Source organism: Macaca fascicularis, chromosome 18 (genome assembly GCF_037993035.2).
Source record: "Macaca fascicularis isolate 582-1 chromosome 18, T2T-MFA8v1.1".
Lineage (NCBI taxonomy): Eukaryota > Metazoa > Chordata > Mammalia > Primates > Cercopithecidae > Macaca > Macaca fascicularis.
In genome coordinates, this window is record NC_088392.1 from 63,968,644 (window position 1) to 63,995,355 (window position 26,712).

The following is a 26,712-nucleotide window of genomic DNA, read 5'->3' on the forward strand; positions in this document are numbered from 1 at the left end:
AAAAGATAGATTTGGCCCTTGCTCTATGGATCTTACATCCCACTGGAGAGGTTGGCAATTAAACAAGCAATCATAATACATTCTGACAAAAACACTACAATCGTGGAAATGTAAATGTGTTATAGCAACACATAGCAAGGATTTCAACTCTAAACCCGAGTGATCAGAGAGATTCCGCAAGTCATCTGGATTTAGATTTGAAGGATACAGCAATGCTCAGTAATTTTCACTCCTTGTAATACGTGGTACATGTGCAGATTTGTTACATGAAAATATTGTCTGATGCTGGGGTTTGGAGCACAAATCCTGTAACCCTGGTAGTGAGCATGGTACCTGATAGGTAGTTTTTTGAACCCACCCCTGTCCCTCCACCCTCTAGTAGTCCACAGTGTCTATTGTTCCCGTATTTATATCGGTGTGTGGCCAATGCTTAGCTCCCGCTTATAAGTGAGAACATGTAGTATTTGATTTTCTGTTCCTGAATTAGTTTGCCAAGGATGATGGCATCCAGTCTTATCCACGCTGCTGCAAAGGACATGACTTCATTCTTTATTATGGCTGTATGGTATTCTACAGTGTACATGAACCATATTTTCTTTTATTTATTTATTTTTAATTTTACTTTAAGTTCTGGGATACGTGTGCAGAACGTGCAGGTTTGTTACATAGGTATGCATGTGCCATGGTGGTTTGCTGCACGTATCAATCCATCATCTAGGTTCTAAGCCCTGCATGCATTAGGTATTTGTTCTAATGCTCTCCCTCCCCTTCCCCCCACCGCCCGACAGGCCCCAGTGTGTGATGTTCCTCTCCCTGTGTCCATAAGATGAACCATATTTTCTTTACCATGGTAGTCTTTGAAACACTTGAAGACTTTGAAACACTTCCCTCAAGTCCTATCCCTCTAGTCTAAATATAAAAAAATCATTTCAGTTCTCATTTCCAGATCTTATAAGTATGCTTCCAGCATCTTCGAATTTACCAATACAGTCACTTTTTAAAGAAATAAATAAAACTTGTTTGGCCTAACATCTTCTTAAGTGAACCCATTTTGGCTCCTAGTGATGATAAATTCTTCTCTCAAAGTGCTTACCAACCATCTGTTTGATTATCCATTAGAGAATTTAGTCACGTGTCAGTATCAAGATTTATCAAGCATTTACTATTTAAAAATTAATTTTTTTTTGCCTATTTGTAGTTTTTTGGCCTCTCTGGTTCCATAAGATTTTAAACAAATTACTGAAAGTGGTTCTCCAATTGTATTTGCAAACTATTTCTCCTGGGAGTAATTATCTGAGCCAAGTTACAATTTTCCCATTATCTCCATAATCTTACCTTTGGTTGTATCTTAATTATGTCTATTCTTCTCTTTTCTGTTTGATGATCACCCTTCTTGGTAAAGATGAGTGCAAAGTAAAAGCAGTTTTAGTTTTGTACCACCTGACAATACTGCACCATCTTCACCAACCAAAGATAGTATTCCTTTTATTTTTCACTTCTTTGTTGTAACTACAGCACAGTAGAAGTGTTTCTGTCTTTGCACTTTTCACCAGGCTATCTTTACTTCTTTTTTTTTTTAGAAAGAGTTTCGCTCTGTCACCCAGATTGGAGTGCAGTGACGTGATCTCAGCTCACTGCAACCTCCGCCTTCCAGGTTCAAGCAATTCTCCTGCCTCAGCCTTCTGAGTAGCCGGGTTTAAAGGCGCCCGCCACCACGCCTGGCTAATTTTTGTATTTTTAGTACAGATAGGGTTTCACCCTGTTGGCCAGGTTGGTCTCGAACTGCTGATCTCAAGGGATCCACCCACCTCAGCCTTCCAAAGTGCTGGGATTACAGGTGTGAGCCACCATGCTTGGTCTAAGTTTCCTTCTGGCCTGTGGTCTCTGTGGCCCTCTTCTTGTGGTCCATTGTCTCCTCCTCTTCCTTCTCCTACTCTGAACCTTGGGTTATGTAAATGTCCTTTCTTCTTCATTCACACACTTAAAAAATGGATTTACTGGCCGGGCACGGTGGCTCATGCCTGTAATTTCAGCACTTTGGGAGGCTAAGGTGGGTGGATAACAAGGTCAAGAGATCAAGACCATCCTGGCCAACACGGTGAAACCCCGTCTCTACTAAAAATACAAAAATTAGCTGGGTGTGGTGATGCACACCTGTAGTCCCAGACACTTGGGAGGCTGAGGCAGGAGAATCACTTGAACCTGGGAGGCGGAGTTTGCAGTGAGCTGAGATCGCACCACTGCACTCCAGCCTGGGCAACAGAGCGAGACTCAGTCTCAAAAAAAAAAAAAAAAAAAAAGAAAAAAAAAAAAAGAAGGATTTGTTGGAGGATACTCTAAGCACGACTGTCCTTAGGATAATTCCTCTTAGTTAATACTATTCATGATTATATAATCAGGTTTTCATTTTTAGTGCATCTAACATTTCTTGGGCCACATTTCCTTCTAGTGTTGTATTTTCCTTGATTTTGTCTTAAAATATTCTCTTCTAAAATCTAAGATGCATTAATCTTATGGGATAAAGAAAGGGGAGGAAAACTAGTATTTATTTTCCTACTGTGGTTGATGCCCAAGTTATGTATCTTACTCATTTTCTCGACACTCTTTGGGGTTGATTTGATTGTTTCAATTGTTTGAATGAGTAAACTGAAACTCAATATATTGTCCAAATTTGTAAGGAGAAAAACTGGGATTTGAGCCTCAATCTGTCTGCATCCAAAGCTCCTTCTAATGTACCATGGGCTACATTACAGACACATCTATATTCTTTTATATGCCACAGAAGGAGGACTGTTGCTACTTCTTTAGAAAGTCAGAATTCGTTCTCCTTGGAGGATAAATGGAGATCCACAGGTGTGAGTTCTATAGTTTCTTCAATGTATTACATTGTCCCATTCAGTGATATCATGACATAAAATCTGGCCCTCTATAAATTTGTTGTAATCTTCTTTGGATTTTGTGGTAGCACATGTGGGTGATCACATTGTATAAAGGAGAAGCCCCTAGGGATGAAAGAACCTAGTCAGTCTGGGTGTGCTGTAATCCTAGCACTCTGGGAGGCCGAGGTGGGAGGATCCCTTGAGCCCAGGAGTTCCAGACCAGCCTGAGCAATACAGTGAGACCCTGTCTCTACAAAAATAAAACAATTAGCCAGGCATGGTGGTGCATGCCTGCAGTTCCAGCTACTCAGGAGACTGAAGACAGGAAAATTGCTTGATCCCAGGTCGAGGCTGCAGTGAGCTATGATTGCACCACTGCATGTCAGCCTGGGCCACAGAGTGAGATCCCATATCCAAGAAAAAAAAAAAAAAAAAAAGAAATGAGTCAAAGTCAAAGCCTTTGGCATCAGTAGTAGTTCTGTATTAATTATTTATTGCTGTGTAATAATACTTGTGACAAACTTAGCTACTTACATACAACACAGACTTATTATGTCAGTTTCATTGGTCAGGAGTGTGGGCAAATCTTGGTTGTGTCCTGTGCTTCAGAGTCTCAGGAGGCTGCTTTCAAGGTGTCAGCAAAGTCTGTAGACTCATCTGAGGCTTAACTGGGGAAGAATCCACTTCTGGCACTCAGTTCCTTGCAGGCTCTCGGACTGAGGGCCTAAGATTCTTGCCGCCCATCAGCTGGAGGCTGCCCTCAGTTCCTTGCCACATGAGTCTTTTCAGAATGGCTGCTTTCTTTCTTGAAGCCAGCAAGGGAGACACTCTCCTCCGATGGCAAGGATTACAGTCTTATGTAAAGTAAGCACATACACGGAGTCATGGACATCCCAACACTTTTGCCATATGTGATCAGTTAGAAGCAACTCACAGTCCTGCCCACACGCAGTGGGAGGGAACAACACAAGGGCATAAATATCAGGAGTTGAAATCATGGAGCCCATTTCACAACATTTCTGGCTCAGCGTTCATTCTTTTGGATATCAAGACACATTTGGCAGTCCTCAGGGGATTTTCCTTGCCAACATTCTCTGTAACTACTGTGGACATACTTGTTCACTTTTTAAAAATGTTATTTTTCTCAAATGTTAAATGTGCTATCCTTCTGTGAACTTTCAGCATAGACTAAGTTCTTTTGGTTAGAATGTTTTAATCTTGCTGTTTTAGCATGCACACACACTTGCATACACATCTGTGCGCACACACACACACACACAGCACAGCACACCTACAGCATCACCCCACAGTCCTTACCAAGGATTAGTAACCTGTCTGGTCCCCATGGTCACATGTGACATTCTGCCCCTGACCTACTGCTACTGCTCATAAGTCACTTCCCAGATTAGAATTCTTTTCTTCCCATAAATATTAAAGGAAGGAAATTTGCTTCTTTCACCATGACCTTTCTAGTCTTCAAGGTTTGTTTATGTGTTTTAAAGAATTCATGTCAACATTATATCTCTTGCAGGAACCTTGGCCAATTTCTTCATTATACCCTACAAGAAATAGCCTGTGGTCAAGTTAATTCAAGGGAGAATGCATGAAGTCTGCAGTGCTGGCAGGCGGGAATGACAGTATTGACCCAAGTCTCTGCTGCTATCAGCCAAGTAGACCACTTATGTCGTAAAGAAAATCAGCATGGCTGGAACCTTAGTTTTAACGGGCTTGAGTTGGTATTTGCCTTTTTGGACTCTTGTTCCTACCCGGTACATTTTATTTTGTTACAGGAAAAATAATTTAGGACTTCGGCAAAAACGATGAAATAATTCAGAGACCGGTGATTTTTTTTCATATTTGTGGCTGGATCAAATATTCGTAAGATGTAGATTCTTAGGTACGTTTCCTGGATGGGAAGTGTGTTGGATCACCAATGCCTCATCACAGTGTATTTGGCAGAGCCTAAAGTCAGGCAGCCCTGGGCTTGGTCTGCATGTAAAAGAGCTGTCTGTACCATTGACTTCAAATCCATTCTCTCCTATCTTGACCCCTGGTGCTTGACACTTGATGTGGCATCCTTGACAATGAATGGAACGTCAAACACACCTTTCGTCTTTTATAGTGTTTCCAGTATCCCCTTCAGTAAATTTTTAATGATCCTTTCAATTAAGGGCCCAACAACATTTGACAGAATGCACCCTTGTCTAATACTAGCACTTAGGCTGGAGTGGTGTTTTTAAACAGCAATTAGTATCCACAACGCTGTCATGATATTTGTGAACATACTTTAGGGTTGATCTTAATGATCCCATTATCATCTGCTCTGCTTTTTTTTTTCACAAATGTGATGGTTTTGCTTTTATGATATTGTGGAGAAGCTCTGGATTTTGGTTTTGATTAGAAAGGAACAAGCTCTTGTGCTTCTCTCTTCTGGGCCTATGACTTGCCGGAGTCAGATCTGTTGAAGGTCTTTCATGGATTCCCCATGCAGCCCCATGGTGCAGTGTGAGAGAGGGCTGCAGCCATTATATGTGAAACCATGGGGAGGTGGAGATGCTACAGGGATGTCCTTTGTGAACCATTAGGTAAGATGAAAGGTCTCGTGGAAATTTCTGGAAACGGTAGGGCGTGACACAATGTCTCAGACAATGTTTGCCTCATCCATAAAACAATTTTGAATGCCCTCAACTGTGTGTAAGCTCCTTCTAGATGTGTAACTGCTATCACCTTTGGTTTGAGTGGGTTAAATGTACATAGGCAAGTTGAGATGAGCAATTATTCGGAAAATATAGCCCGAAATACTCTTGGAAGTGAGAGAAATGGAAATGTTTTGTTGCAGTTATTTATTGCACAATCTTATCTTGGGGCTTGGTTTTTATGGGAGTGAAGTAGCTACAGGTGATAGCTTACACATGGCAGAGCCAGGCGCCATTAGAAGTTGGATATTGAGAACAGAGGGGAACCAGGAGTCTAAAAGACCCCAGATGAATGTGTGACCTCCTTCTGGATCTGAAGAGAAAAATAACATTGATCTTTTTTATTCCTGAATCTCAAGTGCTTTGAGGGCATTTTATAGTTAAATGCTTATGAAAATAACATACTCTTCTGTAGTATGTCTGTATTGCCATCTAGCTATGGGGTTGAAGTCTATCTTAGCGGTTGTTTTCTCACTTTCTTTATGAGGAACATGCCGTTGCACAGCTGCGGGGAGTGCAGTAACATTTAGTGAAGTTTTTCTTATATTAATATGTTCTGCCTTCAGACTATATTCATGTTTTATCTGTTTGTTTTCCCATCAACTGAGGTTTGAGTTCTAAACAAGAGGCATAAAACCTCGGATGGCATGGATACCATACTTTTACATTATGGTCAAATTTACTTAATATTTACCCAAAGAAAGTACTTTTAAACTTAGTAAGTTGACATATTTACATACATTTCTGCTTGTTCCACTAACCTGCTTTCATAGTCTGGTGTATTCTATCATCCTTTTCTGCCTCAGATCCTTTGCATATCCAATTCCTTCTACCTGGAATGCTCTTTTTGTTTCTTTGCCTGGTTAATTCACCTTTGAAATTTACCTCAGAGTAGCTTTTCAGAGAATCTTACATGAAACTCTAGTTTGCCACTGAACTCGTTCTGTTTCTCCATTAAAAGCTCTACATCTCTTCTTTGTGGTCCCAAATATAACTAAACAATATATTGTGTAACCAGTTTAACATCTGAATCCCCTTGTAGAATATACATGTCTTGAGATGAGTGACTTGTCTTTTTCATAGTTCTACTTAAAGCTTCTCACTTGAGCTCTTACAGTAGAAGGTGCTCAGTTACTATTTATTGGATGAGTGAATAAATATTGTGTGAAGAATTTGATGGCAGGGTGCAGTGGCTCACACCTGTAATCCCAGCACTTTGGGAGGCTAAATGGATTTTGGCCGAGGTGGGTGGATTCCCTGAGGTCAGGAGTTCAAGACCATTCTGGCCAACATGGTGAAACCCCATCTCTACTAAAAATACCAAAAAATTAGCCAAGCGTGGTGGTGTGCTCCTGTAATCCCAGTTACTTGGGAGACTGAGGCAGAAGAACGTGTGAACCTGGGAGGTGGAGGTTGCAGTGAGCCGAGATCGCGCCATTGCACTCCAGACTGGTGACAGAGCGAGACTTTGTCTCAAAAAAAAAAGCGGGGGAGGGAATTCAATTTTGATAAAATCTGATATACCACTAAAGCACAGCAATTATGCTTGAAGTCTAGTTTGTGGCTTCAACTATTATCAATTCTCTGATGTCTCACAAATTTCTATACCCCAGTTGTCCTCTGAACTCTAGATCCATTTAACCACCTCCCTACAGAACATCCTCATCTGAACTTAAAAGACACCTCTCCATCTCAACTTAACGCAAATGGAATTCATGACAGCCGATTGCTCCTTCTCCTGAAAATCTGTTTCTTCTCCTAATATGTTGTCTTGATTAATAACACTTCATCCACCCAGTTGACTGTAAAAGTGATGCAACCTCTGACCCCTGTGCTTCCATATTCATGCCATGTTTTGTTTCCAAAGTTCACTGCTTAACAAGATGAACTTCTCAGATCAACAGGGATCTCTTCCCACCACGAATAGTAAGTGACAGAATTTCCCAGACAGATCCTCCAAACAAGAGCTCAAGGTCCATCAAGAGATCTGCCAGTCATTTTAATATCTTTCCTCTCTCCCCACATTCTTACCTCAGTCACTGAGTCTTGTCCATTCTACTTGCAAAATGTCCATCTGGTGCCTTCTCTCCCTTCTGTGTTGGTTCTTACCCTGATGAGCTCAGCCAGCACTACTGCATCAACTCTGAGTTGCACTCCCAGCTGCTAGTCTTGCTTTCCTCCAGTCCAGCTTCCCAATTGTGATGGGAATGCTGTATAAAAGACAACTCTGGTCTGGGCTGTACCCTGCCCTACTTAAAACCTTCAGGGACTCTCCTGAGACAGCCACTCCTCCATGTTCTTCATGATCTTCTCCTCGGCAATATTCGTGACTTCAGATCCCAGCACTTCCTTTCCTATGGAACAACTTGCAGTTTTCCATGCCTTTTATCTTCTTTCCTGCCTCTTGGCACTTACACATGGAATCCTCTGCTAAAATGCAATTTCTCAATGACCACACACATTGTTTTTGTTTGTTTGTTTTTGAGACAGAGTCTTGTTCTGTCACCCAAGCTGGAGTACATTGGCACAGTCAGAGTTTACTGCAACTTTGACCTCTCAGGCTCAAGCAATCTGCTCACCTCAGCCCCCCAAGTAGCTGAGACTACAGGAACGCACCACCGTGCCTGGCTTTTTTTTTTTTTTTTTTTTGAAATTTTAGAGATAAAATCTCACTATGTTGCTTGGGCTGTTCTCAAACTCCTGAACTCAAGTGATCCTCCCACCTCGGCCTCCCAAAGTGCTGGGATTACATGTGTAATCAGGAGCCCGTCAGCCTCTCACATTTTAAATATAGTTTTATGTCATGTTATATCCTCGATGAAACATTTCATGATTCTCCCCACATTCTTAGGCACCTTCTCTTCTCATCTCCATTAGCTCCTGTACATACTGCAGTCTCACTGTTCTGTAATTGTTTGTTTACACCTCTCTCTTCTACATCAAACAAGAGTCTCTTGAGGTCAATGACTATGTGTTATTTGTTCCTAAGTGCAACGCCATTGCTTGACTCCAGTAGACAGTTTATAAGCATCTGTTGATAGACAGAATGGATGAAAATGTAGCCAATAAAACTTATCAATTGGTTATATCTTTTATATTTGTTAAAATAATTTAATAACATTCTCTGAAGATTTCAGGAGCAGGGGAATCTACAAATTAGGGTTTTATTGTTTTTGTAAGTTATTTTCTTTAAAAAAAATTTTTTTTAAGAGATGGGGATCTTACTATATTGCTAAGGCTGGTCTTGAACTCCTGGGTTCAAGCCATTCTCCTGTCTCAGCCTTCTAAATAGCTGGGACTACAGGCAGGCACCACCATGCCCAATCTAAATTGGAATTGTATAGTCATGGGTCCATTAGAATTTGTGGTATGAAGGGGCTTATATCAAATAAAATTCAAATGCACTTTTGATTATGGATTTCTAATTCATAATAATGAAAGTATAATTCTAATTTGCATTAAAATAGAGCTGAGAATGGCTATTGGGAGAGGAGTCTTTTCTCATACATTTTTGTTCAGAATGGAAAAAATGTGTTTGGATGTTGTATCTGAAGAGAAATTATATGTTAAATAAAATTTAATGTGTGACAAGCAAGCAGTGTCTCAATAGTTCTGAAATAGATTTTGAAATAGAACAAGAAACGAAGGTTGGATAATTTTTCATAGCTACATTTGGAGGACATTGCTCTGATGGACGTTTTAGTCTTAATTATCTTAATGGAAAAACTTGTTGAATGGGATCCCATGTAGTTCTATTTTAATGGGCCGGACTCCAGAAGTGTATCCAGTCTCATGTGACTTAAGTTACATTACAATACTTCATTCTCTGAAGCCTTTCCATATACCAACCGTGAAATCACTCTCTGCAGCTCACACTTTTCTAAACATTTGTACCAAAAGTATTCTCCTGAGAGATGAGAAAAATCATGATATCTTAGGTCTTGCAGGAGATATGCTGAATTTTAGTTTTTGCTAAGAATACATGAAAAATGAAATATGTCTGGAGCAGTTATCATACTCCTAGAGCAAGCATTAGATCATGAGATATCCAATTACATTACAATTGATGGCATCATCTTGGATTCATTAGTTACCCCCAAATTTGTCAAGTTGGACTTAAATTTTTGAATGCCAAAGTGCCTTTAATAAAAGAAGCATTTTCTGTTGGAGTTCTATGGCAGAAGTCTCCTCTGGTGAACTGTTTATCCCTCAATGCTAAGTGGACTTCTCATCTCTAAATTCTTAATCCAGGACATGGCAGCATATAAAGCCTTCAGTAAAAAAAAAAAAAAAAGAGCCTGTAGAGGCTAGGAAGAAACCACAGCATCTTTAAAGTTCCATGCATTTGTGTGGTTAGGTGATGAGAGGACTTACCAGAAACATATCTTTTAGTAGCCACAATGTAAACCTTCCTTTCCTTTGTGTTCATTTGTTTTTGCTTTGCTTTGAGGGTGAGAAGATGCAAGGACTGGTAACTGCAAACTTTCAAGGGAAGTAGCATTTCTGTCCTACTTCAGAAGTAGCCAGGGATAAATGAGCTCCACCCTCATGGACTACAGATCCAAGTTCCTGGAGTTGCAACCAATTAGTGCTGGCGCAAGAGGTACCTGTTTAACTTTGAAGAGCTTTAAAGTAAGAAAAATGTATTTTTTTCTTCTACTGTAAAAACACCATATGGTCATGTAGAAAATGATAAGACATGCTTTTGTGCATTATCCTCTAATAGCATTTAATTATTATATGATGACATTTTGATTTTGATTTTGTGCTGTCTCCCTTATATGGGTGAGATATTTTCAAGGCAGTCACTTTACTTTGATCATCTCTCTATCTTTTGTGTCTTTATATCACAAATGATTGTGATTTGTGATTATGGATTTAAATTAGCAGCCAAAAAAACCATAAGTATCATATCAGGTTTACAGTTACATGGACAATAACAGCATACACAGGAGGTTTCAGATTATTCTGTAAAAAGCAGCATAGTTCTTTAGAGCAGCGTTAATTGAGAGAAGGCAGGGATTTGTTAATTTTTCTTCTAGATCCAGAGCAAATGAATATGCAGCTACAAGTTTTCTGTCTTGACGTTAGTTTGAATATGCAGCTAAACATCTTCTGCTTTGATTTTAGTTTGATAATTGATTCACTGACAGAAAAAAAAAGTAAAATAAAATAGCATTAAGAAGCTCAACATTTTTCTAGAATGGCTAAGAGGATGTGGCCCTTATATGATCTCAATTTCAGAGCAAGCTGTTAAAAAATTGGAGAATGGTAGTTCATCCATAGATGTCACATCAAGCTTCTTTATCATTTTTACCAGCGTTATCTAAATGCTGTAATTGATATCAAATTGCAAGACAGGAGGCCTGGCAATAGAACCTTGCAACTCATCTCTCTTTAGATAGCATATGGGGAAGACTGATGACAGCTGGATGCTGGAAAACCATTGCACAGTGATATAAACAACTGAAAGGCTGAGTAAAGTACTTTCTATTAATATATAGTAAAGAATTTTGGACTATACACTCCAGGCTAAGGCTTCTGGGAAGTGGTGAATAACCAATTGCATGCATAGATAATCAGATTAAGGATCAACTCATTTGGAGCAAAGCCTCAAGGCAGAGATAGAGCCTCAGAATGAGACCCACCGAGAATGGCCAGGAGGTGGGCCAACTGCCTGCAGATGCAGCAAGGGGAGGACGATGGATTTGGCCGTGGTGGTGACAGTTTCACTGAGGAATAGGAAGGTCATTCTATGTATAGCAACTCTAAGTTCCCAAATGAATTCTTCTGCAGGTCTCAGTTTACAAGTGAATTCAAGAGTGTTAATTCTACCTCCTGACTCTTGGAACTCTTAAGAGCTGAACTGTAGATAAGTTACTTAACCTTTCTGTATCTCACTTGCTCCATCCGTAAAATGGGGTAATAATTGCATCAAAGCATGCAAAGCAGGGTTGTTTAGAACACTGAATAAGATAACAAAGTATGGGGCTTAGAAGTGTGCCCGGCACAAATGAACCACTCAACAAAGGTCAGTTATTATTATTTTCAGAATGTGATGAATGGGAAGAAATCTTTCCAAACTGGAAAGTTAAAATCAGCAAAGTTCTTTACGTAATAGGACTTAGAGAAAGAAGGTTTAGATATTTCTCCTCTAGTACGCAGATATTTTAAAATTATGATCCCTACATCCCACAAACATTTACTGATGAATGTCAATGTGCAAGTTGTTACTGGGTGTTAATGGTAGTACAGTTGAATCAGCCTTCTACCCAGTAGAAAGAAAAGTCTCGTGTTTATGTATCCGGCTTTTGTGCTGTCTTTTTCTTTCACCTACCTCTCAAATATAAAATTTCTTCATTTTCCTTTTTGATGGGGCAGCAGAAAATACCAGAGTTGGGCAATTAGCATCATGTTGCTATTCACAGCTGGTTAGTCGAGGACTGAATATCACACTTGCCTGGGGTTATTTGGAACCTATTATGGAATAGTTTATCTTGCCATAGTAGACACTTTTTCTAGACCTTTACCACTCTTCTACCCCATACCTTAGTCCAAAATCACTTTAGTAGCACGTAGTAGGTTCATGGGAGACACTTAGTAAATCCTTGTTGAATGAATAGGACGCCTTGCTAATGGCTTCTGTGTGACCACATGATATTTTTTGTCATCTAAATCATAGGAAGGGCTTTTATTTCCATTCATTCCTAGAGAAAAGGCACTCTTTTGATGAAAGGGAGTCAAAGTTGGTAATAGTAACATCACCAAGTGGCTTTCTGAGGTGAGCACTTAGAAAAAAAAAATTGTTTTCCTACATGAAATATGGAGCTGGTTCTGAAGACCAGAACCTTGGAGATTGACATCACATTGTCAAAAATCCAAAATGTTGAAAGTATTCTCTCTTGGCTAACCTGAGAGGAAATAGGCACTCTCATACATTGCTTGTGGGAAGGAAAAATAGTATAAACCTAATGGAAGGAACTAGGCAATAGCCAGGTGAATTACATACACACTTATCCATGGACTAGCAAGTCGAGAAAGGGGTTGCTAAGTGTGTATATAATTATCCATTGACTAGCAATCCCCTTTCTAGGAACCCGTGTCAAAGATAAACTGGCAAAAATACGAAAGCATATATACGCATGCCTGTTTATAGCGGCACTATTTGTAATTTCAAAAGACAAAAACAAAACAAAACAAAACAAACAAACAAAAAAAACCCTACTGTCTATCAACAAGGATTTAAATGAATAAACTATGGCACAATGACACAGTGACACATAGCACTCCAGGAGTACTATGCAGCTGTAAAAAGAAATGTGGAATAACTATACAGACTGCTGAGGAGTGGTCTCCTGGGTAAATGGAAACAGCAAAGTGCAGAACACTATGCGATAAGCTATCTCATATCTAAGAAAGATGTGGGATAGAAACATATAAATATATTTGCTTATACTTAAGTCATAGAAGGATAAACTAAAAATTATTAAAAATGGTTACTCCTAGAAGAAGAAAAGGACAGAGAATACAGGACCAGTGCTTGGTAGGATTGACTTTTGAACTACGTATATGCTTTGCATAATTATTAAAAAAGATTAAACCAAAATGAGCAAGCCCTACAAATCAAAAGCAAAATGAAACAAATTAATATTAAAAATGCATTCCTTAGCATGCAGCTGAGCTCAGGCCAGGATGATCCTAAAACCCTTATTTTGTTCAGACCCCGAAACTGAGGCAGCAAGAGCTGAACTCTGACCGATGAGAGAGAGCATCCTGGAATGCTGGTTTGCCTGCCTGTCTTAGCTGATTGATCAAACGCTTTTCATCACCCCTCCTTTCTTTATTTGGAAGATAAGCATCTCACAGGCATGAAAAATGAGTCTCTAACAAAGCCAACGATAATGCAGTTTGAAAAAGGCATACTGTAATTGTGTCATCTGGTCAGATTTACTAATGAATGAAGAGAAAATGGAGAATAGCAGCTTAGGATTCCTGAAACTGATCCCTGTGTTCCACAGAAGATGGATTTGGATCCACAGGACTGAAGCTCTGTTGATGAAGAAATTGTTGGTGCATCTAAGCTGTCCTTCCTTGGACATTGTCCTTGGAGCTGTGTTCCTCGTATGAACTTGCCTTGCTGAAAAATGGCATCTGGCTCCACAGCAGAGCTCGCCAAAGGAGTCAGTCCCAACTTTCAGGACAGCTTTCCTCAAAGTCATTCTGGACGAAGATTCCTAAGCATTGCTTCTAGCACTTTAAAAAAGTTTCTTTAGCCATGGGTAGAGAGTGGATGCAGCTGCGAAGCTGCCAAAACAGTATTCAAGTTTCCCTCTTGGAACGGCTAGAGGAGCCAGCTTCTTAGGAGGCAGCCTGCTGCTGCGGGAGGATACAGGGGCCCCAGCAGCATTGAAAAGTCTCTGACTACCCTGAAGTTGGAGGCCGTCCCGGGGAATCTATGCAGCGTAAGCTCGGGTGGGCCAAATGGCCACTCGGAACTGCCAAAGGCTGCCTGGATCGCTAGTTCACATAAGCTTGGGCTCAGCAGGCTAAGCTGCTGGCATTTGTTCAGTGGGGGAAAAATAAAATAAACTTTGTGTGGCAAGTGATAACCCTGACATTTCAATATATTTACCACAATGTTGTTTCCTAGAGTCGCAGAGTAAAACAAATTAGAATTATAAATACCATCCAATTTTCCTAATAGCTCTTGTGAGTTATTAGAGAAAATCAAATCACCTTAGTCAATCAAAGGCATCTTAGATGCCACTATGCTGCTCTCCCTGAAGAGCTAAAAGCACCTATCATTCCTATGCAGCCGTACAACTCCTTCGGTATGGTAGAGACTAAACATTTTTGTATAAATATAAAAATACACAGATCAAGTGTACAAAATACTATACTGAAACATGGCTACATTTCTGAGCTTGGACCTAAAATCTGATGCAATGCTTAAGTTTTCTTGGGAGTTCTAGGAATGAAGAAAAACACAAAATTATCCTTTCTTTTTGCATGGAAAGTCTTTGCACTAGTGTCAATCTGCATGTGTATAGGAATTTAAAATTGACGCGAACTCATGATTGTACATGAGACATTACATTGGGGGCCTTAAGTATTTTATGAGGAGACACTTTCTTGGTGAGAAGCCGGATGCTCAGAAGGCTGCTAGAAGGAAATACTTCATTCCAGTCAGCCTTCACCTAAGCGGGAAACAGACCACACTCCTCTCATGGTCATGGGTTGTGGTAATTGTTGATACTTGGATGAGCTGTCAACATGATAACTCTTTGTCATGTCCCACTTAATTGGAGCCCCATAGAACAATAATGAAGTACCCTCTCCATGCAGATGACTTTGTGATTGATGACCCAGCTGAGGAAATAATTTACAAATACAGGCCAAAATTCAGCCTGGTGATGGATCTCATCTGATATTCTCTTGGTCTTTAGAGTGTGGCTCTTTGATTGACACTCATGGTATTGAAATAACCCAAGAGAAAAATCTTGCCTCTAGACACAACAAAGGCCCCTAAATTGACTCACTCTTATTGAAATAGGTGAAATTTTGTTAGCTTCTTTTCAAGCTGACTGAAGGTTTAGTGCATATATATTTTTAATGCTGTGTGAGTGAAAATATTACATTGGAAGTAATATCAGTTGATTGACGTTGTAAAAAATTGAGTTCCATTTGTGCAGGGTGATTTCTCAGTTAGATGTACAGAAGCAAGAGGGTGCTGGTGGCCCTGGTAGTCCTGGCATAGTGACGGCTCCTTTGGGAGGAGGTATTGTGAAGGGCACAGAGGATATGTTGGTTTCATGATCAATTTCCACTCCCACAAGCTTCCCCAACTCCTTTCAACAATGAATTGAATAACGTAACAATATATATATATATTTTTTTGCTGTTCAAGATACTCACTGTTAGAAATAATTGGGTTAATTTAAAAATTATAAATGAAAGATAGAATATTTCAAGAAAGTGTGACCTAATAACCTGTGGCAGTCATTTGTAGAGAAAAGTGCTATTAGTGCTAAGAAGGGCGATTGAGTGCTATTTTAAAAAAATAATCAAATGGGCTAGTATTCATCAGGGACTGCTCTCAACAGTGTATTCTCAATAAAGGCAGAGGAATCAACTCAAACAAGAGGGTTCAGTAGACAATGAAAAGAAGAAGAACATCAAATTATGTGATTAACATTGTCTGTTGCAATGTAAAGTGTATTGCATTTATATAATATAGACAGTTTCCTGTATTTGTATTTTCCCTTTAGAACCATATTAAATTGAATTAATGTTTATCTGTTACATTCAGAACCTAGAAGTGTGTTCCTAAGGATCTTCAGGAAAGAACACAGAGCAACCAACAATGATGTACAGTGACCTATGAGGTCTCATTCAATTACAAAGCGAGTTATAGGAAAATCCATCCCTTCGTTTACTCTGTCATCCACTAATTCTCACAATTACATATTGAGGGACTACTAGGTAACAAAAGTTTGGGCTAAAGGTAGGTTTATATCAAATCTGTTATAAAATGCACGTTGTTACAGGTATTACATATATAAATGCATGTTTACATGCATTCATTGGAGTATTGTTGAGCACCTGTTTTGTGTAAGGTGCACAGTGCTGGATATGACTGGAAGGTAGGAATGAATTGGAAACAATACTCTGCTTCTTTAACAGAGTATCGAGGTGCACATGTCAGTTCTGAGATGGGTAGAGCTTGCTTTAAAGAAGCTGCCGTGGGGTGAACAGCATTTGAACTGGTTCCTGAAGGCTAGATTGGATTTCCCTAGGTGGAGATGGGGAAAGAGAAAGTAGAGGGAACATCCTAAGGAAATGTTCAGAGGTAGAAAATGGCAGGGAATGTTTAAGGATGATCATTTGGTGGGCACAGTGTGGACGCCTAATGATCGCATGAGCTGAACAGAACAGCTGCGGGAGATGAGGGACCAGATCATAGCAGGCTTCCTTTCAGTCTTGAAGTGGAGAGTTTGAGCTCTGCATTCACACGTTGGTGCAGCATTTGTGTTTCCTGAGGAAAGAATAAGAAGATCAGAGCTGAGCTATAACAACCTTTATCAGATGGTGGAATGGGGACTGTCTTTAAGGGGGGCAGCCTTAAGCAGGGAGACCAACTGTGCAGGCAGTTGGTAGGGACCCAGGTGAGAGGACAACGTGGAGGGTAAGGAAGGAGAGGCCAAGATGGCGTCCCACTTTCCGTGCCTGAGTGGGGAGAGGGACAGACAGAGATGGGGAAAGTTTGGGACTAAAGATGGTAAGTTCCACTTTATATTGCATGAACAAAATACACATCAATTTCTCCTGAAAGCAGAAATGGCTTTACTTGCTAGAATTAAATGGTCAATAGTTTCCTAAAGTTGACGTTGCTCAGGGAGCGATTTACCATGTCAGGGAAAAGCAGTCTTAGGAGTGCTAATATGTCTTTCTCATCATTAGATTTCAGAAATCACAGACAAGACTGTGCCTAAGTGGAGACAGGTAAATAAAGCTTCCTCTCCCCAACGCCCTGCGCTCTGCACTAATAGAGATCCAGCTGCTGGGAGCAATGAGAGCAGAGGTGATGTTCGTGGGATCAATGCAACCCTGGATTCTCTTGCCACCAGCCCTGCCTCCTGGGGAGCCATTGAGTTAGTGGAATCAGCAGTGGAAGAGAGGATGAAATGGTATTGGCATGCCTTCATTCCCTCACACATTAGCCAGCGGCGGCTTTCTTTTGTCCATTTTCTGCTCACCTTCTTATCTGTTTCGCTCATCCTTTTTGTTTTACCTTCTGGTATTTGTTTTCTTTCCCCCAGATTCCAGATAATTCTAACCTGATTTGCTCCCCCGTCCTCTCTTCTTTTAGTCCTTCCTTTCGCTGTATTCCTGCCTCCTGCCTTGTTTTTATTTTTTGTTATGAAATACTGCAAACATACAGAAAAAAAATCATTGAGAATAAGTAATGTAACAAACACCCACTTACATACCGTGGAACTTTAACAGATGTTAACATTTTGCCTTATTTGCTTTGGATCTTTTCTTAAGGGAATAAAAATACTATCTATCTATCTATCTATCTATCTATCTATCTATCTATCTATCTATCTATCTATCATCTATCCGTTCATTCATCAACATAGTTAAAGCCTGCTGTGTATTACACCTCCTTGATAACATAACCATCTCTTCTTCTCCAGATGTTAGCACTATCTTGAGTACCAACATTGTTATTCTTATGCATGTTTTTATACTAATAGAATCACTGCATATACACCACATACAAACATTAAATTGTGTTGCTTTGTATGTTTTCAGTCTTATACTGTTAATATATTGTATATATTCTATTACTGGCCTCTTTTTTTTTTTTTTTTGCTTAACCTAATGTTTCTGAGAGTTATCCATGTCGATAATTGCAGCTCTAATTCATTTATTTTGATTGTTGTATAAAGTCCTTTGTATGAATATACTACAATTTATTTAGCCAATTTGTGCTTAATGAACATTTAAGTTGTTTCTGATTTTTTTCCCCTGCTACAACAAAAATTGCCGCAACAATCATTCTTGAGCATGTCACGTGTCAGAGAATTTATATGAATTATATACCAAGAATTGGACTTTTTAGGCTATTAGCCATGCTATCCTTACTTATTATTGCCATATTGTGCTCCAAAGTTGTGGAACCAGTTTATAGGTTCACCATCCGTATATGAGAGCTTAGCCTTTCTCAATATTCTTCTCAACACGAGGTATTATGAGGCTTTTAGATTTGCCAATATGTTGGGAATTAAATTGTCATCTCATTGTTGGTTCGCTTTGCATTTCTTTGATTACTAATGAGACTGAGACTTTCTTTAAAAGCTTATTATCTATTATAGTTTTGTGAATTGCTTGGGAGTATATACTTTGTCCATTTGTTGCATTAACTTGTCCTTTTTTCTGATTTTATACGTTTTTCACATACTCCTTTGCTTTATATAGACTGTATATGCAAATAACTTCTCCTAGAAGTTATTTTTCTGGGATGGATCTTTCATTTTGCTTATGCTATCTTTTGATGTAGAAAAACTTTAAATTTTAATGAACCAAATGTATCAATTTTTTCCTGTATGGTTTTACTTTGCTTTGTTTTGTTTTTCTACCTTTCCTTCTATTGTCTTTGTTCTCTTTAGGTATAGGGTATAAACTTAATTGGCTTGTCTTCCCACTTTCTCTTTTATAAAATAGTTTTTAAGATGGGGATGATGGGTTTCTTAAAGGTTTGTTAAGCCTCATCTATAAAACTGTGCCACTTGTTTTGAGGGGAAAAATTGGGAGTGGAGGAGATTTGGCTGCTACTTTTTTCAGTGTGTAGTTTATTAATTTAGTTAGGTTTTCTATTTCTCCAATGTTGATACACTTATTTTTATACAAAATTATCCATTAATTGGCACAAAGTTATGTAAAGTACTTCTAATGATTTTGTCCTCCTCTGTATGTAGTGATGTCCTTTTTATTTGTTAATATTACTCAACATCTTGTTATTCCAAAGATAAGTTTTATTTTATAGATGCTTCCTATTCTTTCTTTCTATTTCATAAGTGTCTTTTGTTGTATTTTGCTTCCTGCCTCATGCATTTATAATGTACTCTGTTGTTATTCTAATTTCTTGATTTGAATGCTTAATTTTTTTTTGTTTTGTAGCAAATTCATTGAAGGCCATACATTTAACTGTAAGTAATACTTTACATACACAGCACAAGTTTTGAAATGTAATACAGTAATTTCTGTTCTAATTTTCTTTCAACCCATGCATAGTTAGAGGCCCAATTTTTGTTTACCAAATATGTATTCCTTAACTTCCTGTATTTTTATTGTTGACTTTGATTTTAATTTTGTCATGTTCACAAAATATAGCCTAGATTCATGAAATATAGACCATATTCATTGGTCTATATTTGATATAGATTCATTGAAATTTGTTAGAAATGATGGATAGAATCTATGATACAGAGTCATTGAAATGTGTTAGAGCTTCCTTTCTGATTTAGTGTATCATAAGTTTTCATCAATGTGCACATATAAAGGATATATATTCTCTATTTGGGGGATATAGAGTTTCATGCATATTTTGGAGCAAACATTAATTTGTTGTTTAAATCTGCTACATTCTTATTATTTTAAAAAGTCTGCTTTATCTGTCACACTTGATATAAAGAAAGATATAACTTGAAGATTGTGAGTTTCTCTTGGATTCTCTCAGATTTTGCTTAAACATTTCAAGGCCTTGCTGATTCCAGGGGGTTTAAGAGGGAATGACTTCGTGCCTCCTTGCTATTGGGTACATACAATTTCATGATAAACTCACTGACCTAAGTATTCATTCCATCAACAAATGTTTACTGAGTACCAATGATGTGTCCTGCACTGTTCCAGGCATAGTGGACAAGACCAAGAAAGACACTACTTTCAGGGAGCTGTTATCCTAGTTGGGGAGACAGATGATTTCTAATAAGCAGATTTCACCTAATATCAGATGTCACAGCCAGTACTGTGCAGAAGGATAAAGCAGGGAGAGGGGAGACACGGTCGGCTTGGATGGGGAGCCACACTACGGGACTGGCTAGAGAAGGCACTCTCAGGAGGCCACCCATGTGGTGGACTGGACAAAGCAAGAAGATGAGTCATGTGGGTGTCTGGGGAAGATCATTCCAAGTGGAGACAATGGAAAGAAGGCACAGAGGAGGGGGGAAGTTATGTTGAAAGACCACCATGAGTGTGCTTCAAGCATGGCAAGATCAGGGTGACAGGGGATGACTCTCATTTTGAATGGATTCATTTGTCAGCTGTGTGGAGAATGAACCATAGTGAAACAAAATGGGAGATGGGGACCGGTGAGGAGGCGAATGGAGTCATCCAGGCAGGAGAGGGGGCAGTGGTTTGTACTATAGAGGTGATGGTCAGAAGTGGGGTGATTCAGTATTTTGGATACTTGGCCCACTGGATTTGCTGATGAACTGGATGTCAGAGAGTGTAGCAACAAAGGGATCAAGAGTGGTTCCTAAAATTTTTGCCTGAGATATTGAGTGAATGGGATTGCCATTTAGTGAGATGGGAAAGACCTGGGTGAATCAGATATGGGGATGAAAACGAAGAGGTCCCTTTGCAGGACAGACTTGTGATGCCTGTGCATGATTTTGTGCCTGTGTGTCTGCTTGGTCCCCTGTCCACTCCCTGACCTGCCTTCACTCTGCCCTGCATCACAGGGGACAATTATTCCCACACCCCTCCACACCACCACTGCAGCTGTTCTCAGGAGACAGCCACAGCCTCTGCTCTGTCTTGAGCATTCAGGTGGAGAGAGAAGGCATCAGAAGCCTGTACCCGGCACCTCTAGCTAGTATTTAAGGCTGGGAAAGGCAGAGCAGCCAGTGCGAGGGAGAAGGTGAGGAGAGTACTGTGTCAAGGAGGAAAGTGAAGAAAGGTTTCCTAGAAGGAGAGTATCATCCACTCCGCCCAATGCTGCAAAAGGCTGTGTTAGACGAAGACTGGAAACCGACTGTTAGTTTTTGATAATGTGAAGTAGTGATGTGTTTTTGGAGGGGTAGGAACTAATTGGCTGGAGAAGGTTCAAGAGAGAATGGCTTTATGTCTTAGGGGACTGGTCCTTTTGCATGGCTGATGTCTCATAATGTTATTAATTCTTTTAGATTTTAATTCTGTTTTGAATGACATTCATATTGCCACTGGCATGTTTTTGGATGAGTGTATTAGTTTGCTAGGAATGTCGGAACAAAGTACCACAGAATGGATGACTTACACAACAGAAATTTATTTTCTCACAGTCCTGGAGGCTGGAAGTCTGAGTCACCGGGGTTGATTTCTCCCGAGGCTTCTCCTTGGCTTTCAGATGTCTGTTGTCTCCCTGTGTCTTCATATGGTCTTCCCTTTGTGTGTCTCTGTGTCCTAATTTCCTCTTTTTATAAGGACATCAGTCATATTGGATTAGGGCCCACCGAATGACCTCATTTTTCACTGAATTACCTCTTTACAGACCCCATCACCAAATAGGTCACGCTCTGAAGTACTGGGGGTGGTACTTCAACATATGAATTTTGGAGCGAGTACAGTTCAGTCGAAAACAATTTCTCTAGTGTCTTTTGTCCATATCTTTTTGTGTGATTTTGTGTTAGGTATGTTTTCGACAGTGCAGCAAATAGGTTGATTTTAAAAAATTCAACGTAATTAGATTTGGCTTGATCCAGTTTGATTGGTCTTTTAATATGTGACTTTTCTCCTTTCATTTTATTGTAATTTTTACATTTGGACCAATTTCTGCCATATTCTTTTCTGATTTCTGTTTATCATCATTTTGTCCCCCTCTTCTCCCTTTGTTCTAATTTCACATGAATTGGGTGAGTTGTCAGTATTCCCCTTCCCCCACTCTATGGTTTGAAAACTAGACTGCTTTTCCATTTTGCTGTTGAGTATCTTAAATTTTAAACACATATACTTATGTATACATTTTTAATTAATTAATTAATTTTTTGAGATGGGGTATCGCTTGTCACCCAGGCTGGAGTGCAAGTGGTAAGATCTCAGCTCACTGTAACCTCTGCCTCCCAGGTTCAAGAGAGTCTCCTGCCTCAGGCTCCTGAGTAGCTGGGATTACAGGTGTGCACCACCACATCCAGCTAATTTTAATGTTTTTAGTAGAGATGAGGTTTTGCCATGTTGGCCAGGCCTGTCTCAAACTTCTGACCTCCAGTGATCCACCCGCCTTGGCCTCCCAAGGTGCTGGGATTACAGGCGTGAGCCACTGCGCCTGGCCTTTATCTATACATTTTTAAACAAAGCTTAAGATTATTCAGTATTTCTTTCAGAGTACATTTACATTCTCCTTTGAACATATTCTGTGCTATCATTGCCTAGAGATTTGGCAGTTCATTAAAAATTAGTATTTCTCTAATTGATTTTTAATTAATTTCCCAGCATATTTTATCAATTTCTGTAATCTCTCCAATTTTGCATAATTGTCCTTCTTAGTCATAATACTGCGGTAACAACTTTAAAAGCAGGGGCTGAAACAATACAGTTTTATTTCTTGTTTACATTCCAGGTTGGCTAGGATTCAGTTCCTGCATTCTGAAGGCCATCTGAAGGAGCAGCCAGCATCAGCAGAGGCAGAAGGGAGAGGGTACGCTGGCTCTTAAAGCTTCCGTGCAAGAGAATTATCCATCATGTTTGCTCACATTTCCTTGGCCAAAGCAAGTCATATGGCCAAGCATGACTTCAAGAGGGATAGGAAAAGAGAATTATCCTATGGCTGGGGCATTGGATATGGTGGAGTTGTGTGTCACCATCTTCAGGCTGACTTCCCTTTCCCTTCATGCGGAACAACGTCTTTAATAAATCTTTTAATAAGCATCTATGAGTGGTAAACTCTTTTATTTTTATACATGTAAAAAAGCCTTTATTTTTCCCTCTCTGCCTTAATTAAATGTTTAGCTGTGTATAAAATCTGAGATTTACTATTTCCTTACCTGAGCAGTTGGAAAATGTTATTTTATTATCTTTTGGTCTGTATTTTTGCTCATGAAAGTGTTGTTACCAGCCTACTTGCTATTATTTTGTAGGTAATCTGTCATTTTTGGCAGCTTTTAGATTTTTTTCAAACTGGCTGTGATTTTATTCTTCTTTATCCTGCTAAGAACTTGAAGCACAGTTTTAGTCTGAGGAGGTATGTCTTTCTTCATCTCTGGGAAATTCTCAACCATCATTTTTTCAATGGTCTTTTGCTGGAACTCCCATTGAATACATGTCAGAACTGCTCATATTTACTAAATCTCTCCAGTCCAGTCAGTAATTTATTCTCTTAATTTTTTTTCTATTTCTCTCTATTTTTTTAAATTCTAAAACTCCTATTTTTCATAAGTATCTTGTTTTATTATTTGTTATTACATTTTTCTAGATGATGTTGCTCATTTATATTTTTGACCATCCTAACCACATATTTTGAAGTCTTTCTTAGACTGTTTTGTGACATGCATCTCATTTGAAGTGAGTTTATTTAACTAATTTATTTGTTTTTGGCTCTCTTTGTGAACATTTTGTTTTCTTTGTGGTTTGGGATTTGGGTTTATGAACTCATCTTAAGTGGAGAGATTGTTTTTCCCTTTGCTTTCTCCCTTTGTACCCACTTCTTCCTACCTAGAGATTATACAGTTGCTTTCACTCAGGCCCTTGCACTCTAGTTAAGAACAAGGTGTTATCATCGTACAGTGTTTCTGATAGTATTAGAAATGTATAACTCATCTGTTCACAGAACCAGAAGGCAACTTGTTTCCTCCCACTTTGCTAGGCTCCTGGCTTTTTAACAACTGAAGCCTCAGTCCTCATTCAGTAGCATTAAAAAAAAAATCTCCTTTTAGGACAGTAGAGAAACACCCTCTAGCTTCTGGCTTCAAGCAGTGAGCCTAGCTCTAGATGTCCATCTGGCATGGAACACTTTTAGTCCCCATTACCTTGTTGGAGCGAGCTTAATGACCACCAGAATCTGATAGGCTGTGGTTTTAGCATCTCCCCCACCTTCCCGTTATTGCTCTGGGTTTCTGTGTCATTGATCCACAGGGACCTTTGAGTTGCTTTGAACCTTGATACATCTTTCTGTTTTGTTGTTTTCTTTTTTCTTTTGTCATGTTTTCTTTCTCATCTATGATTTCAAAGTATTTGAAGCAGAAGAGATAAACTTTGGATTTTGAATTTACTAAGACATTCTTATGGGAAATACCTGTCTCCATTTACTCCCCTTTATCATAAACATCAGTGAAAAATTAAAGTATAGATCACAAAGTAAGATGGAAAAAACTTAAAAATCCATCATAATGCTTTATTTTTCCCAAGATGCTGAGAATAAAAGGTGTATTGGTGTTACTGTTATATAGCAGAATGGTTGTGAGCAGGGATCTGTCTCTCTCCAGTTGTGTGAAACCAGAGAGTTATTTACTTATCTGCAGTATGGGGAAAGTCACACCTGTTGCATAGAGCCATTGAGGAGATTACCTGGAATCATGTATGCAAAGAGCCTTGCACAGTGTCTGACACGGTAAGCAGTTATAGGCATATATAGTTCAAATTGTGTCTTGAATATGATCACTAGAATATATGTGTTGATGTTTTGTTTCTAACTGTGGCAGGGAGGAGTACTTGTAAGTACATAAAGTGGTGTTACAGATGCTGGAATGTCCTTCCTGTTCCCCAGACAATTTTCATGAAATCCCATTATTAGAGAGTCTTTTCTTTGGATTAATACATCTCTCTTTAAATCAGAGGTTCGCAAATCTCGTATGTTTTCATTGGTAAGTGAGAGCTAAGTTATGAGGACAAAAAGGCATACAGTGGAATTTGGGAACCTGGGGAAAAGAGTAGGAGGGGGTGAGGGGTAAAAGACCACACATTGGGTGCAGTGTACACTGCTCAGGTGATGAGTACACCTTAATCTCAGAAATCGCCACTAAAGAACTTATCCATGTAACCAAACACCACCTATTCCCCAAAAACCTACTGAAATAAAAAAAAAATCAGAGGTTTCTATAGAAAAGTTATACATCAACCTGGGCAGAAGAGGTTTCTGCACACCTTTCTATGTGTCAGTTTTGTCCAATTGCTTTTTTCTGATTGCTGATTAAGGAAAAAAAGGAATCAGAGTTTTATTTGAGCAAGTAGAACTTACGACACTTCCCCGGGTGGGCACATGGATCTATCTGGGACATGCTAGTGGGGTTTCTAGTAACTGATGAATTCTTCAACAATACAGATGAACAGGAGGCTCAGGGGTAGGTGTAAGAATGTAGGATGTACCACCAGCTTCAGCTAAACCATGCTACGGTAACCACTCCAAAAATGTTGGTGGTTTACAACAACAAAGGCTGATTTTGCTCAAATATATGCTTAATCTGGGAAAATTTAGGGCTTCATAGCCAAAGGAGAGGAGAACATGGTGGAACCATGCAATGGCTCTCAATGCTCCTACTTGGAAGTGGCACACCTCACTTTCCTTTACCTTTTTCTTTTTTTAGACACAGTCTTGCTCTGTTGCCAGGCTGGAGTGCAGTGGTGCGATCTCAGCTCACTGCAACCTCCGCCTCCCAGGTTCAAGTGATTCCCCTGCCTCAGCCTCCCGAGTAGCTGGGACTACAGGCGTGCACCACCACGCCCAGCTAATGTTTGTATTTTTGGTAGAGACAGGGTTTCACCAGGAAACCAGGGGTGGCCAGGATGGTCTTGATCTCTTGACCTTGTGATATGCCCGCCTCGGCCCCCCAAAGTGCTGGGATTACAAGCGTGAGCCACCACATCTGGTCTCATTTACATTTTAATGACCAATGCAAGTCACATGGCTAAACTTGAACTACAACACAAACCTCTGAGGTTTATAGCGCAAGATAGTTGGTAACTGCATAAATAAAACTAGAAGGCCTATTTTAGAACCAAGAAGTGTCAAATCCTTGATTGGCTTCTTTAACATGTTCTTACTATGTCAACCAGGGAGGATCCAGTTGGTCAAAACGCTTTTGGCTAATGTGGCAAAAGCATAAGGAAAGAGGAAACTCAGTAGAGATGAAACATAAGTAACATCAACATCTACGCGTGTTATGGGCTGAATTGTATCCTCTCCCAAGTTTATATCTTTAAGTTCTAACTCAAGAGTACCTCAGAGTGTGACTGTATTTGGAGATGGGGTCTTTCAAGAGGCTAGTAAGTTAGGATGAGATCATTAGGGCTGCCCTAATCAATATGACTGATGTTCATGTAAGAAGAGGAGATAACTTGTCACACACAGAGAGAAGCTCATGGGAAGACATAGAGAAGAAGGTGGCCATCTGCAGGCCAAAGAGAAGCCTCAGAAGAAACCAACACTGCAGACACCTTGATCTGACACTTCCAGCCTCTAGAATTGTGAAAAAATAAATTTCATTGTTTTGAGCTACCCAGTCTATGGTACCTTGTGGAAGCCCTAGCAAACAAATACAAGGCTTTAACTTCTAACATAAGACGTGTCTATGGACCTCCTCCCCGTCTATAATGTGATGAAGAACACGTCACCCTGTCCTGGCCTATCCTTGATCTAGGGACTGGTGTTAAGCAACTCTCTC

At 39.5% G+C, this 26,712-nt stretch overlaps 1 long non-coding RNA gene across 1 annotated transcript in view; it reads left to right on the plus strand.

The window, feature by feature from the left end:
* Positions 1-22,984, plus strand: part of LOC135968186 (uncharacterized) — a 139,911-nt gene extending 116,927 nt beyond the window's left edge. Inside the window, exons 2-4 of the long non-coding RNA XR_010582749.2 lie at positions 17,036-17,262; positions 19,262-19,290; positions 22,677-22,984. This is a non-coding gene — a long non-coding RNA (uncharacterized lncRNA). The remainder of the gene's footprint in view (positions 1-17,035; positions 17,263-19,261; positions 19,291-22,676) is intronic.
* Positions 22,985-26,712: the final 3,728 nt, after the last annotated feature.